The following is a 16861-nucleotide window of genomic DNA, read 5'->3' on the forward strand; positions in this document are numbered from 1 at the left end:
GGCCACCCTTGCATTCACTGCATAGGCAAACACAATGGGAGACTCACTTCCTAATAATGGGAACATTGTTTTCAGGAGACCCTCCTCTAAGTCTATTCAAAGGGGTATTGGGGTGCGTCCAAATTTTCAAAGTGGTATTGGGGTGTGTCCAAATTTTGGACAGCCCTGCCACTCACTGCATACGCAATAACAGTATAGGAGACCCACTCTTTAGTAATGGGAACAATAAAACATAGCCAGCTGATGGCTCTCTAAGAATAGTGAGGGCCAACTGCTGGCCCTTTAAGAATAGTAAAGGCCGCCTGATGGCCCTATAAAAATAGGCTTTGTGACTTTCAAAGTCCCTCCTTCATAAAAGAAACACGATGTGTCTGATGATATCTCACACACCACATGGCCAGATAAGGTTGTAAAATATTAAAATGACATTTCCTGGTAAATGCATTTGTCACGGTTGAAAGCAATGCAAAAGTGAAAAAACGCATCAAAAACGCTACGTGTGAACATAGCCCAAGGTGTGGAGGAGTATTTTTGTTTTTTGGATATTTATTTTGCTTTATATTCAAGTCATTACCCTGGAAAGGATGTTCCTTAACATATTTCCCAGGAAAATCCATTTTGGTTTCGTTTTGGTATGTTTTATTGTGAGTCCATAAAATTGGCGTAATACCTCTGACAACGTTGTTGACAGAAGTGACCTGGGAGTCAGAAATGCTTCCAGGCGTCTTCCCCATGCTGTTCCCATGTCATTTGAGCACTGTTCCCATCGATTTGGGCAATTTTTAGGCCCTTTGCTGACCGCCGGGAGGAGCCGCCTGAAAAATGTTCTAGTTTCCCATAGATTTACATTGGGCTTGTTGCTCGAGTTGAGCACCCGAGTATTCAAATGTGCTCGACCCGAGCATCGAGCACCCAAGCATTTTAGTGCTCGCTCATCACTAGTAGTCACCTATAGACCAGACGTGCGCAGTATTGTTCAATACAAGTGAATTGAGTAAGACCAGACACGTCTAGTCGAAATGTGGCTGAAAGTATACAAATTGCATACTTGTGGTCACATACCTGCCCTTTCCCAGAATATCTTGACAGCGTACATTGTGCACGCTGTAAGGATTCACAAGTCTGCAGTCACATATTGTGACTGCAGACTTGAGGTTCAAGCCTGGACAACCCCTTTAGCCTATGATGTTTTAAGAGCTGGTTGTGTTTCTAAACAGAGAAAATTTGTTCTGCAATTGTTTTGGGGAATTTTGTTCTACAGGTATGAGAAAATGACAAAATATATTTTATACACAATGTATGATGAATTATGTGTAGGATGGAAGAAATACAAAAATTGCTACAAAAGACCATTATTACATTGACATAACAAACCTCTCTCATATTACTTTCAGGAGATTGCACAATTTACTTGTTGTGCCGCCTGGTGCAGGAAGTCTGCATTGTGACTCTGATGAGCAGACTACATCCTCTGTGAATAAACCATAAGCTAATCACTAAGAATACCATCTATCATTATGGCAGATGATAAAACAAGCAACACTGCAGAAAAATAAAGCAGCGCACGCAAGAGATCAGAAATTAAAGGGAACCTGTCATGTATACAAACACTATTTACAAGCAGATATTGGGTTAATCTGCAGGTAAATAGCATTAAAGTCCTATTAGGCTGCCTTACTGGAGCAGCGGCTACAGGTAGAAAATGAATTTATGCTCTGCTTGCAGAAGCTCGTTTCCAGTCATCGAGGCGGTTTAGGGATCTGTCAGTCACCGATCACTACACAGTGAGTGCACTGTAATCACCGCACAGTGAGTGCACTGTAATCACCGCACAGTGAGTGCACTGTAATCACCGCACAGTGAGTGCACTGTAATCACTGCACAGTGAGTGCACTGTAATCACCACAGTAAGTGCACTCAAATCACTACACAGTGAGTGCACTCTAATCACTACACAGGGTGTGCACTGTAATCACTACACAGTGAGTGCACTCTAATCACTCCCCATTACATTGACAGACAGCTTTGCAGCTTATCTATGCTCCGTGTGTCAATCAAAGTGCTGAGGAGTTATTAAGTGCACTCACTGTGTAATGAGCAGTGACTGTAGCAGCTCCCTGCATCACCTCGATGATTGGAGGTAAATAGCGTTCCTTGACACAACAGGTTCCATTTAACTTCTAGTAAAGTGAACATGTTGCTGGCTATTATATGGCATAACTTTAGGCTTTAGCCTTCATGCTCATTGCTATATTTCTAGATCCATGCTGTAGCCTTGTTCTCCTGATAGGTAGGGTCCTAGAGGCACGACCCAAAATTGTTATGGCATAATCTGTGGATACTCCATTAATGTCTAAGGTATGAAAATCCAATACCTATATTTTTATAGCTTTAATATCAATTTGAAGTGAACTTTATCATCATCTCCAAATGTGTCAATAAATCCTGATACAAATCTCCAAATCCCCCTCATAGACATTTAACAAATAACATTCTAGATGTCTGTACTTACCACTAGGGGGAGTTTAGGAACTTACTGAATACTTTTTTACTATTATGTTCGATGTGTAAGCTGTATGCAGTAAGCTCCTTAGCTCCCTCTAGTGGTGGCTGCCATTAGCATATTATATTTCTAAATATGTAGCAGATTTGGAGCTCTGTATAAAAAAAACAAGACAGAACCTGTATAGTGTAGCAGCATTCATCCATATGCAGGTAATTTAATTTGTCATAGTATTATAGATACAAGAGATATTCTATACTTGACAATTTTTGTCTGCATCAGAGAGATTCAGGTAAGGAGGAATGAAAAATGGAAAACTCATTGTACCATGCATTGTTTTGGGGTCAGCCTGTCCACTTTTTATTTTATGCAAATCCATTTGCCTAATCTCGCCTAGTCCTTTATACTGTATGTGTTCACAGAGAAATATTTATCCAAATTAAACCCATTATTATTTCTGCACTGTGCGATACTCTTTCATAACCCCCACAGTGCCCATCCATACACTGTACGATGCCCCCATACTTCCCCCACAGTAGATTCCCTCACACATAGTATCATGCCCCCACAGTACATTCCCACACAGTATTATGCCCCCATACACAGACCTCACAAAATATGATGTCTCCACAGCCGCCCAAACACAGTATGATGTCCCAACAGTACATTCCCCAACAAATAGTATAATGTTCCCACAGTCTTCCACACACAGTGTTATTCCCCCACAGTTCCCTAGTATGATGCACCCACACAGTATATTAACCCTGTATTCTCCCACACAGTAAAATGCCCCTCAAGCCCACCACAGTATGATGCCCTAGTGTCCCCCACACAGTATGATGCCCCTGCAATCACCCACTCATAGTATGTTGCACCCCCCACAGTATGATGCTCCCACACAGTATGATGCCCCTACAGTGACCTAGACCTACACATATTATGATGTCCCCTTACACAGTATGATGCCCCCCCCTTGTCCACCCCACACAGTATGGTTCCCTAGTGTCCTTTACACGGTATGATGTCCCCAACTTATATTTCTCTACAGCCCCCCACAGAGTATGATGACCCTACAATCACCCACACACAGTATGTTGCCTCCTCACACAGTATGATGCCCCCAGTATCCACCCCACACAGTATGCTACCTCTATACAAGCATCCCACTTGCCTGTGTATCTTGCATCTCTGTTGAACTGGACTCTGAACTGCCGGTTACATGACCTGAAGTTCCTTCAGTCTAAAACTACCCAGACTGAATGGTGGAGGAGGGATCTGTCAACTCACCACATACCCCTGACCTTCCAGTATAGTGAGGCAGCTCTCCAAATTTGGGTCTGTCCCACTGGATCACGGATGGTTGGTAGGTATGCCTTCAACCCCCTAAAAATTCAGACAAAACTTAAGAGCCCCAAACCAGACTCCCTGCTTAGAGACCCCTGATGAGACCCCCACTGTTTACAAGTCCAGAACTGGACCAGTATCTTTTAATATAGCATTTGATAGAGCATGCTTACATTTTTTTCTATGGGATCCATACAGAAATCGACAGAAAAAAACCCTCTGTATGTCTCTGAATAAAGTCAGAGGCACATGGAGGTACAGAAATTCCCCAGAGAGTGTTTTGGCTACCATGTTTTTCTGCCCATTTCATGAGGTCTTATGAAAAATGACATACTTGCATACATTTTTGGAAACTCATGAAAAGTCTTGTCCTTGACCAATAAGAGGCAGCGTATAGAAAACCTTCACCGGAAAATGGGCAGTCCTGGGTGGGGTTGAAGGTGATTCCAGGTGAGATGGGGCAGGGCGAAAACTTCCCAAAAAATTGCCAATTTCTATGTTGGTAACTCTGTTGATGTAATTTATTACCAGAGTCTTACCTACCTTCTAGCCTCCTGATCATGACCATGGAGAGTGCAGAGGTAATAGTTGTACTGTGGCCCTAAGGAGTCCCAAATGCAATGCCCCTATGACATCAGTATCATAAATGGCACATGGTAGATAGGGGCTTAATAAAGGCTTTGGATTGGCACACAAGAACTTCCCTTGCACAGGGAACATATCCCTTAAGACAAAGAGACACTTCAGTGCCAGGATTATATATCACCCAAAAGGAAGAATTCCGAAAAGAGCTGAAACATAAATAACTCATATAACCGCAATGTAATATCTATATTAATCACTTTCCACATATGTGTCACTACTGCAGAAAGCTCATTGTTGTATTTGCAGGAACACAATGGTTTTTTAAACTGTTCCAAAAAAAATCTACATTTTCAGTAAATACAGAAAAGGATGGAAAATCAGTAGTTATATTTGGGTCTACGAGCAAAACTAATTCCAACTCGTAGCCCAATTCACCACTTCCTGCTGTGGCTTGAAGAGTTGTTATTTTAATAAATTCCACAGTTAGCCGAAAATTTTGTGTGGTTGAAAAGTGATAACTCATAATCTGATGTGCAGGGAATATCCCTGAAAAATCCTGGATTTTATTTGCCCATACGCAATTCATTAATATGGATATGGAAAAGGGGAGAGCAAAACAAAAGTGGAGCAGTTGCCCCTGAAAGCCAATGGCAACATTGCCTTCCTTATCCAAAAAGGCTCCAAGAAATTTTTGAGCTTGCCAACTTTTGAAAAGTGATACCAGGACATTCTGAAAAGCAATTTGCAGAGTGGCACACCAATATATTCAATATATATTGCACTCCGAAGTCAGTTGCCGGCTTCAGAAGAGGACGCCTCGCGGCGGGGGGAGCGGAGGGAAGGTGAGTATAATGGTTTATTTTTTTCTATACATTAAAGAACAGCAGCAGAACGGGGGACATATACCAGGATGGGGGCTTTATATACCAGGATGGGAAACATACATACCAGGATGGGGTCCAGGATAAGGTACATATATACCAAAATGGGGGATATACATTCCAGAATGGGGCCAGGATAAGGGACATATACAAGGATGGGGGATGTACATTTCAGAATGGGGCTAGGATAAGGGACATATCAGGATGGGGCCCAGGACAAGGGACATATATACCAGGATAGGGCCCAGGATAAGGGACAGATACACCAGGATAGAGGACATATATATGTTTACCAGGACGGAGGAGCCCCTGTCCAAATCTTGCACGGAGGCCCATCAGACTCTAATTATGCCGCGGAGTATATCATCCACTTCATCACACCTAATAATGAATACAGACCCTAAACAAAACTAAAGTACCTAAATCCAGAGACCAGATCCCCTAAACAAATACAGAAGGGTGCAGATCCCCTAAAAGACCCCTAAACAAATACAGAAGGGTGCAGATCCCCTAAAAGACTCTAGGCAAGATCTCCTAAATATACCCCCCTAGAAAATTAAATAAAGAGTTACAAGACTCCAAACCAGACCCTTTACAATACAGACCCAAGATCAGACCCCTTAAAAATGCAGACCCCCAGATAAGACCCCTTAAAACTATACACCACAGATCAGACCACTTAACAATACAGACCCCAGATCAGATGCTCAAATAAATACAGAGCACACCAAATTAGTATAGACCCCCAGAACAGATCTATACTGCAGAATCTCCTCTCTCCTATTTCCTGCTGCTGCAGACAAGGCAACCAGAAGCAAATATGTAAATATGGCCGGATTCACACATCCGCGTATAGACTGGCCATGTGTCTCCCCACCTGAACTTGACAGCCTCATTTATGGAGACATATGGCCGGTTCATGAATGACGGACATATGAATGCTGCCTACGAAGATAAGAGTATTTAAAGGGTACGAAACAATAAAAAGACTAGTAAGTTGCGCAGTTTGACACTTTCGACACTATTTGGTTAGTGCCATTGTGCAAAATAAAAAAAATATAAAATGTTAAGCCTCATTTTTAATTTGGTCATACATTGCCAGGAGTAATAGCAGAGGGATAGCACAAGGCAGATTTCTAAGAAAAGCTTTAAAATTTCATTGGGAATAGTTCTGGAATGTAGTAGCCGAATATTAGGTAGAATGGTGGCACGCTTAGAGAAAAATACATCTTTACACAAGCTGTTTCTGCATGAAGCGGGCTCAAGATGGTGTAAAGTGTTACCATAGCATCTCAAGCAAACAAACATCATCCAGGGTAAAATGTTTCAGTCAATTTAAAAATTAGCCGGAAAATAAACGCTAATGAAAACAAGAGGGATAAGAAAGGCTGAGCTGCAATGGTTCGCTTGTCATTGATTCATTTGGCCTGTGTGATCGGAAGCTCTCAGCGCCAGCAGTCTACTATTATTGTCACAAGCAATTTCTGCCACGGACAAAGCCGCGCTGTTCTGCTTCCCAACTGTATCACATCATCCTCTCCATTCTCTTTGTTTCATATAAAATATGTTGTAATCTAATTACTTCCTTGATATTTTGTTGTTAACCGCTTGTTAGCTGCAGTGCGTAATGTCACATGTAGCGCCCCGAGGGTTCGGTCGCTACAGAGGTATTGCATCTCACCCAGAGGTGTGATATCTCACTTCCAGGTAAGGATGGAGTATGGCTCAGGACCCTAGCACCCACATGCACTACCCCACATTTCCGGGGGACAGGGAGACAATGCTCTCGGGTGTGAGCACAACTGTCCCTGTCCCTGGTTGGAGTGGGGGGAGGGAACATCTAGAAAGGGGGAACCCGGTAGTGTGTGGGTGGGGAGAGTAGATCCCGGGTGCACTGTATAGAGGAGTATATATGGTGGGCACCATCTTAGAGAGAGGAGTAGAAAGTGGGAGAGAGCAGAGAGAGAAGGAGGCTGGGGGCGGAGGCTCTGCATGGGCTCTTCTCCGCAGGCAGGTCAAGTCTTAAGGCCAGAGCCTGGAGGGAGGAAACAGAAGGAGAAGTAAGGAAGAAGAATGGAGGAAGCTCTAAGAGAAGACTGAAGGGACCCCAGGGGTGCGGACCGGCCAGCCGCCACCGCACGCCCGCCGCTACCAGAGTAGGGGGGTCAGGCCAAGAAAAGGGAACCGGATCCCTCATCTAGTGGAGGAGAGCAACTACCCTCAGGCATTGTACATGCACGGCCCCTCACAACACCCGTTAGGAAGGCACCATATAGGACCCAGGGAAACGGAACAAACGTTTTCCCGCCAAGGCCCGAGGCAGCTGGACAGAAACGTGGTCAATTGTGGAGTACGACAGGCCAGAGAAAGGACACACGAAGGGGGTCCTGAAAAGCACTCCAAAGGTACCTGGGAGTTGGCCGAGCCCCTCACCTGGTGAGCACATTATGGGCAGCTATAATCTGCAGAAGTGGCTTGGAGTGTAAAACTGTGAGTAAAGACCCTGAACTGCATCACTGGACTCTGAGTCATTACTGCTGCTCCCGCGCACCATCACCCCCACCATCTGCACTCACTGCCCTGAGGCTATACTCCTCCCGTGGGGAGTTATACTACCCCCTGCTGCGCATACAACATCAGCCTCAGCGGTCTGCCCGCAGCGCGGTTCTCAGTGACCGCAATCCACGGGTGGCGTAGTCGGACATTTAAATAGTAAAAACCAAATAAACAGATCCGCCACTGGTTTGACCACCCTGAGCCACGGGACTGGGTCGCCGCCACGGAGACTACAACCCCCAGCATTACGCAGAGACTCGGTTCCGGGCATTCCCCTACACACACGGCCCAGGGGGCGCGTCACACACATTGAACATAAATGGGTACTCTACCAACAGACATTCATGACATATCCCTAGGACAACCTGTCGATCATGATTGACAGGTTGATTGCCGTCGGGTCCTGACTTAATTTTTAAATATTTTCGCACCATCAGGATGTGGATGATGGTGAAACCGTTGAGGAGCTCTGGAGCACTCGTCTCTATGCCCCACCGCATTTCCATCCAGCGCCATATCTGTCATGAGCATCCCGTCTTAGACTGCTTTGTCTCTAAAAGAAGTGGCCACGCAGCTGGGAATCAGTGCCCAGGGCTGTAACTGTAGCGGGTGTAGGGGTTGCAGTTGAACGATCTCCGTGGAGCAAAAAGGTCCCTTTAGGCCATATGAGAAGGCCAATACTATCAAGACCCGTGATAGTTGGGAACCCTGTTGGGTTGAATTGGGGCCCCCCATCTTCAAGTTACCCCATAGTCAATACACCTACTGTGTGTGCCAGTGACTTTCCAACACAACCAACAGCCCTCTTTCCTAATGGTGCATTTAGAAGTGAGGATTTTGGTTCATTAGTGCACCATGTATGAGCGCTGATCAACTTTACACAAGTCATTCAGCGCACGTTTATTGGCCTATTTACACCGGCCGAAAACAATGATGGTGTCATGGGAATACCGCGATACAGAGGGGTCAGAAGACCGTGATGTTTGGTTTCACGAAGTCCTGCACTGGTTGGAAGTAATTCACCATTGTATTAAACAATGCAGGTTTTTTACTTGCTAGCAAGGGTTAATCTGTTGAGTTGAAGCTCCTGGAGCTTTCATACCTTAGATATTTCCAGTGTTAGTCCTTACTGCTTGGTTCTGGAGTTGGAGGTGTGGTTTGTGGTTAGAGTAGGCGTTTGGAGATTGTTTAGGAGATTGTTGCTTGGAGTTTTGTCTGTCTGCACATCCTCATCTTCTCCTATTTGGATTCTCCTCCCTTTAACTCCCCAGTGTTCCACTCTGCTGTTTGTATGGTTGGTATTTTCATTTATCCCCGTCCGTCTTCCCTTGTTTGACTGGTTAGTGTGTTCCTATTCACTTCAGCCTTCCACTACCCTGTGTGGGGGAGGGTACAGATAAGGGTTAATATAGGAGCATAGCAAGGCATGTGAACCCAGCATCTCCACCTTCAGGGACCTGGTTAGCGCCCTTAGTTCCCAACACAATCGTGACAGAGGGGACAAGATAATCGCTAAGAGGTTAATGAAAATTAGTTCAGTGATAATTAGACTTTTGGAATCTGTGTCTCTTCAGTTATTCACTTAATGCAGGATTTTTTATGGAGTCTGGTTCCCATTATTAAATGGGTTGTCCAGCCACTAAAACACTGCATTAAAAAATGTTATAAAATCCAATAATATAATTCAGTTATACTAGGTGCCCAGATTATTAGGTATCCGCTCCATCTGTGATTCAACAGCTCCACTTTTGGGCCCTGTGCTCTACACAAGAGAGAGTTTTCTGTGTTGGCATGAGACCAGAGTTGTGTGTGAAGGTGAAAGGGAGTTAGCATCTCATTTCAGTAGCTAAGACAGCCCCCTTCTCTGTCACAAATGATGTATATATGTACCAAAGAGTGCGCCAAGATATATGCGAACGTTGAATATATAAATTTTAAAATTAATTCCTGCAATATACACTATACTTGTAACATTGAAATATATCGTGCACAGATTGAGCATTTTGTGTGTGCCCACCAGCCACAACAAGGAGTACCTCTTTTTGATGGGACTTTTCTGGGCACACATGAGTTGGCCAATTTGTGTTCTAAGTACCTCAATTATATAAGTGTAGACTATATATCAGTAATGCAGCTCCATATTCATATATTCAATGGTTGCATATGTCTTGTGCTGCTGCACTCTTTGGTATGTATTTAATGTAATGGTAGCCACTTGCATATGTTCACATTTGTTTCATTCTATTAGGAGGTGCTAGCCAGATGTTCTTTGTAGCATACAATTGGCGGCGGTAACGGATTCCATATTTGGTTGGGCTCTTCTCCCATCAGTCTAAAGCTGTGTTTAATTAGTGCTGGATCCTATGTGTCCTCTAAATTTGTTGGCTTTGGCCAGGGAAAGGTTACGGTCCCATTAAAGAAAGGTCACTTTGTAGTGGCTGGTGGGCGCACAAAAATTGGCCAATTTCTGCACTACGTACCTACATTTTATAAGTATAAAAATTTAAGATAGAAACAAAATTAACCTATACCCTGCTGAAACTAAAAATCAATAGTGCATATAAATAACATAGGGTACTTAGTAAACACTGTTTTTGATAAAAAAAAAAAAAAAGCATAAAAGCCATCCCACCAGCGCCAAGGTGTACCCAGTCAGGATGGTCCTATCCACTAATATTAAAACCTTACTGTGAAGACCTGGGGTTTTCCGTGGACATAATACCACTCAGACAACACAGGGTGAGGGTAAGACAGTGTGGTAATATTTTATTGAACCACCAAATGGACAATACACATATAGAACAGTCCCAGCAAATACCCAAGATGGTGCAAAATTACACAGTCTCACCCTTCTGCTGGCCCGCCGGGAATAGAACAGCTGTGACTTTGGGACTCCCAGGGCCAACTACCTCAACCAGAGCCCCCACCCATTTTTGCCGGGCCCCGACAGAGAGGAGGTAGCAGCGAGCTTAGGAAGCTGACAGTCCATCGAGATACAAGGCCAGGAGACCCAAGAGTCCCACCCTGGCCTCTCCAAACAACTCCATGGTTCCAGGTGACCTCATTGTCCCAACCTAGCTTTCACCGAACATCTCCATTGGTTTCAGGCGACAGGAGGGTCCCACCTGGCAACCCCAAACAACATATCATGGGTCCAGGTGACCTCATTGTCCCAACCTGGTTTCCCCAAATGTATCCATGGGTTCTCTGATGTTCAATGGAGCAGATCTGTATCCTTCCAGTCAGGGCCGTGTACCCTTAGTCTGGAATCCTGTAGAATCCAAATCTGTGTCTTTCTGGATGGAGTCATGCTACCAAACTACTGTCCTGAAGAGTTTGTCTGATCTTTGATTCTCTTTTTCTGTTTGCAGCTGGATAGAAAACCCCTTTTATATTTATATACGTGGCTAAGGTCATCATTCACAGGTCAGAGGGAAAGGTGCAGGGCTCAGGTCTCATTGTTTCAGCATTTAATCAATTTACATAGTTGGTATCCCCATACTCTTTAATTCAAGAACTAGCTAGAGTCACTGTCCTTCTTGACCAGCCAAAGAAACACATTCATTCAAAAGTTAACACAAAGATATTAGTGCATTTCTCTTGGCCTAACAAATCTAGACGTCTGACTAATTAAGATCAGAAGATGTGTGGTCACACTTACTATGTATCAAAAATGATCTCAATGTGAATAAGGGCCGAGAAGGACCGGAGCCCGACTATGGACGCCCAGTCATGGGAAGATATATAAATTTCATGCCCAGCTAAAAGAAAGGGAGGCCACACCCTTATGTTCACTGAGTGTAAGAAATTAAAACAGAACAAAAAGAAAAAAACTGGCATATATGTTGGTATACATACAATGTGTAGGAGCATGTTCACACTGGCCTTTAATCAGGCAAAACCTAAAATAGAAACAAAATGAACATATACCCTGCTGTCAGAAAGGAAAGAGCAATAGTGCATATAAATAATATAGAAACAAAATGTTTACTAAGTACCCTATCTTAGGTTTTGTCTGTTAAATGACCAGTTGTCATAAGTGTATCAGGTTTGACAGACAGTTGTTCTGGATCCGGCTGTAGAAGGTCACTGCGCTTGACTTTGCAGATGCCTTCTTGATCTTTTCATCATCCTTCTGTCACTAGGACCCAGCAGTGATCTCCACCTTCTGCTGCTAATTAACACACCCTTGCTTGATCTTTAAAAACCCTCAGTGTCTCCAGAGAGTCGCCGGTGCTAGAAGTATTTTCCTCTGTACAGGCCCTTTCCCTAGTTGTTGGACTTCCCCCCTTTTCCCATCGTTGTACGCTGGGTCCTTCCCATACCTAGCATGACACCAGTGTGAACATGCTCCTATATGTTGCATGTATAAGCAATCAGCCAATTAGCAATCAGCCAGCTTCCTTCACTGTCCTGTGTCAAACACAGGCATTGAAGTGGTACTGCTGAACCCAAAATGGAGAGAATACACAACAATCAGAGCACCTGAACTCTGTTAGTAAGTTATACCTTACACATTAACATTTATTTATGTTTTTTCTTTCTACGGCTGGTCAACCCCTTTAAATATTGGGATTGTGCGGTATGATAATGACTACCCACATACCGTATATTTGTGTCTTACTTTTCGTATTGAATCATCTTGCAATTAAGGTTAAGTCGCCCTTTAAGTGACTGCGTAGTGAGATCCATAAAGCGCAGCGCTCCGTGGCTATATTCCAGGAAGCACAGCTGCTGTCAACGTTCCAGCTCTATTGCCTTGAGGAATCGCATCTATAATGTAAATCTAGGGTTTTTTTCCAAGTAAAAAGCGACTACGTCTGAGGGATTTCATGACAATAACCCCAGGTGCTGGTGTCTGACACTTCATGCTTTCTCCACTTTTCTTTTTTTTTTTTTTTTATTATGGGAAAGAAAAATATTTCAACCGGTCTTTTGAAATATGATGTTGACAACTCTCTTTACTTTGCATACATTACACCTCTCGAAGGCCAAGAGGATTTCTAAGGAGGTCGTAGATCCTACGGAAACGCTGATGATGTGGAAACTGACACATTACTAATGAGGAACCATATCAGCATATGTGGGAGGAGGGGGGAACGTTCCCCAATTCTGCTTACATGACCCTATGTCAGCGGGTAGATGAAGAAAGGAATCTTTGTCACCGACAGGAAATGCAGAATAAATGGATATACAATATACTAAATATTTATAAGAAATACTATATGAATATGTATTCCATATATGTATTGTACTACGTAAAGCACATAGATTTGGTGGGGGAGGGGTGTTACACCACATTGTTACATTTAAAGAGAGTTTCACTCTGCTCCGTTCAAGATGGGTCAGCTCCAGAGATCTGTGATCAGTAGGTCCCAGAAGTTTGACCCTCAGTGGTCAACAAGTTATCCCCTGTGAATAGGAGATATCTTTCTATTTTGGGAACACACCCTTAACGGGATTAGTCCATAAAACAAAAAAAAAAGAAGTTTTGCTCCATGTGTCTACTTTGGTGCTGAATCAGTCTCCTTCTCCTTCTGGCAGCTCACAGTATAGTCAATTTCAGTTGTACTACTTTGCTGCTGAAGATGTTCTGTTCCTTTCCTGACAAGCAGAGAAGAAAGCTACTTCTATTGGCTGCTCTGCGGTGAACATAGGATCACTATACAGAAATAAACATATAAAGTATATAGACATTTCAATGTGTAGTGATTTGATCATTCTGATCATCTACTAATATTCCCTGATTGGCTATAGTCCATATAACTTGCTTACCTATGAGTATCCATACTTAAGCTTTTGTGATTACTTTTGGATGCACTATTTGTACTACTTTACATTTGGTCAACTTTGCAACAGCGTTTCCTATCTATATTGTATTTTTAAAATATATTTACCCTTGAGTCACTTATACTGTATATCCACCATGTGACCCATTTTTAATGCTTTGGTATATACAGTTGTGCTCAAAAGTTTACATACCCCAGCAGAATTTTTCCTTTCTTGGCCTTGTTTCAGAGAATTTGAATGATAACAAAAAAACTTTTTCTCCACTCATGGTTATTGGTTGGGTGAAGCCATTTATTGTCATACTATTGTGTTTTCTCTTTTGAATTCTTAATGACAACCAAAAACATCCAAATGACCCTGATCAAACGTTCACATACCCTGGTGATTTTGGCCTGATAACATGCACAGAATTTGACACAAATGGGTTTGAATGGTTACTAAAGGTAACATCCTCACCTGTGACCTATTTACTTGTAATCGGTGTGTGTGCATAAAAGCTGAGTGAGTTTCTGGGATCCAGACAGACTCTTGCATCTTTCATCCAGCCACTGACGTTTCTGGATTGTGAGTGATGGGGAAAGCAAAAGAATTGTCAATGGATCTACGGGAAAAGGTAGTTGAACTGTATAACACAGGTAAGGGATACAAAAAAATATCCAAGGAATTTATAATGCCAGTCAGCAGCGTTCAAACTGTGATTAACAAATGGAAAATCAGGGGCTCTGTAAAAACCAAACCACGGTCAGGTAGACCAACAAAAATTTCAGCCACAACTACCAGGAAAATTGTTCGGGATGCAAAGAAAAACCTACAAATAACATCAGCTGAAATTGAGGACTCCCTGAAAACTAGCGGTGTGGCTGTTTCAAGATGCACAATAAGGAGGCACTTGAAGAAAAATGAGCTGCATGGTCAAGACGCCAGAAGAAAGCCATTATTGTGCAAATGCCACAAAGTATCTCGCCTACAATACGCCAAACAACACAGAGACAAGCCTCAAAACGTCTGAACAAGGTAATTTGGAATGATGAGACCAAAATTGAACTTTTTGGCCACAACCATAAACGTTACATTTGGCCTATGATGAAAGGAACACCATTCCTACAGTAAAGCAAGGAGGTGGATCGCTGATGTTTTGGGGATGTGTGAGCTACAAAGGCACAGGAAACTTGGTAAGAGTTGAAGGAAAGATGAATGCAGCATGTTATCAGCAAATACTGGAGGCAAATTTGCACTCATCAGCCCGGAAGCTGCGCATTTGACGTACTTGGACGTTCCAACATGACAACGATCCAAGACACAAGGTCAAGTCTACCTGTCAGTGGCTACAGCAGAACAAAGTGAACAAAGTGAAGGTTCTGGAGTGGCCATCTCAGTCTCCTGACCTCAATATCATTGAGCCACGCTGGGGAGATCTCAAGCGCGCAGTTCATGCTAGACAGCCAAGGAATTTTCAGGAGCTGAAGGCTGTTTGCCAAGAAGAATGGGCAGCTTTACCATCTGAGAAAATAAAGAACCTCATCCACAACTACCACAAAAGACTTCAAGCAGTCATTGATGTTAAACGGTATTAAGAACTGGGGTATGTGAACTTTTGATCAGGGTCATTTGGATATTTTTGGTTGTCATTAAGATTTAAAAAGAGAAAACACAGTAGTTTGACAATAAATGGTTTCACCCAACCAATAACCATGAGTGGACAAAAAGGTTTTTTGGTATCATTCATATTCCCTGAAACAAGGCCAAGAAAGGAAAAATTCTGCCAGGGTATGTAAACTTTTGAGCACAACTGTATATTAATGGTGATGGAAAAAAGGTTGTATTTTTATATACTTTCTGTTATGGGTATGAATGAGTGGACCCGTGGAAAGTTCGGTTTCTGGTACACGACCCCAATTTAAGTCCAAAGTTTGGTTCGGATATCAGAACTGTACCCGAATTTGAACCAGAACCAAACCTCATTGAAAATAATGGAGAACCGAACTATGAATTTCGAGAAGCTCTCTCTCTCTCTGCAACGGACTTCCCCCGGAACCCCGAAGATTGCAACGGACTTCAGGGAGAAGTCCGTGTTCCGCATTTAATACCAGACACTAACTGCCCAGTACGAACCCTTAACTTTTAAGTTTAGGTTCGCTCATCTCTAGTTATTGGCTCATAGGTGAGGTGGATTCGCTAAGCCATAGGTCTCAATGAGCAGCACGGACCGGAGGCATTGGTGCAGTGGAGTACAGAGGAGTCGGATATGCTGCATGAGAAGAACATCACAGCACTTGGAATAATGTGGAACGCTGGTGCCGGATATGTTGCTTAGCACCTGGAGCGGCATGGAACAATGAAGCTGGATGTGCTAGGCGCATGGATGTAAAGCGACTGAGCCAAGAATGCAGACAGGTACCTTGGAACAGCAGAATCAAATAGGGATAAGTACTTTGAATAGCAGAGCTGAGTATGCAGGATAACAGAGATGAGTTTAACTAGAGAAGCATATGTGAAATATATAGTGGGGGTCAGAGATAAATGTGCTGAGTGCTGGGTTAGTCTTGTGGCACACCGTAACACACAAGCCCAGAAATGTAGTAGCCATGATGATACTGAACTACTTAATACACTGCCTGAGCTCTAGGAAGTGACATCAGAGGTTTCATGTATCGGAGCGGAGGTGGTCAGCCACCATGGAAGGAAGATGCAGAGCCCGGCACTGGACCTAGGACAGGTAACACGGCATTTGAGCATTATTTGCCCTAGTTAAGTTGGAGATGTAGAGTGAAAACTAACAGTGGGGAGAACCTGGGTGTCCATTAGCTTCAGCCCATTCGGTGGACCTGCACATTTCAATACTCTTTGAACATCAGGTGGCGCCATACTGTGACATCTGTGCAATGAAAATTATATTTAATGGTGGGTCAACCATTTTAAGTGTATCCCTCAAGCACATGGTTGCAGCCTGTATGGTCTCCTTTCCTCATGGTACCCTGGTTTTATTCCAAGAACCCAAAATCCAATAATAAAAAGTTTTAATAACTTCATATAAAATTGACCCAATGGCTGAATGGCAGCCAAAAACTTGCTTATGTGTGAGATGTAACGCACAGTAAATACACCCATTTTGGATTACATGCTGTTGTTTCCAGCGTGTCTTTTTGGACACAATGTAGATGAGTCTGTAATTGTAATCCCTGATATCCTGCAATGGGGCTAT

Source organism: Phyllobates terribilis, unplaced genomic scaffold (assembly GCF_046119375.1).
Source record: "Phyllobates terribilis strain yellow unplaced genomic scaffold, ASM4611937v1 Scaffold_9__5_contigs__length_417890890, whole genome shotgun sequence".
NCBI classification, from domain to species: Eukaryota; Metazoa; Chordata; class Amphibia; order Anura; family Dendrobatidae; genus Phyllobates; species Phyllobates terribilis.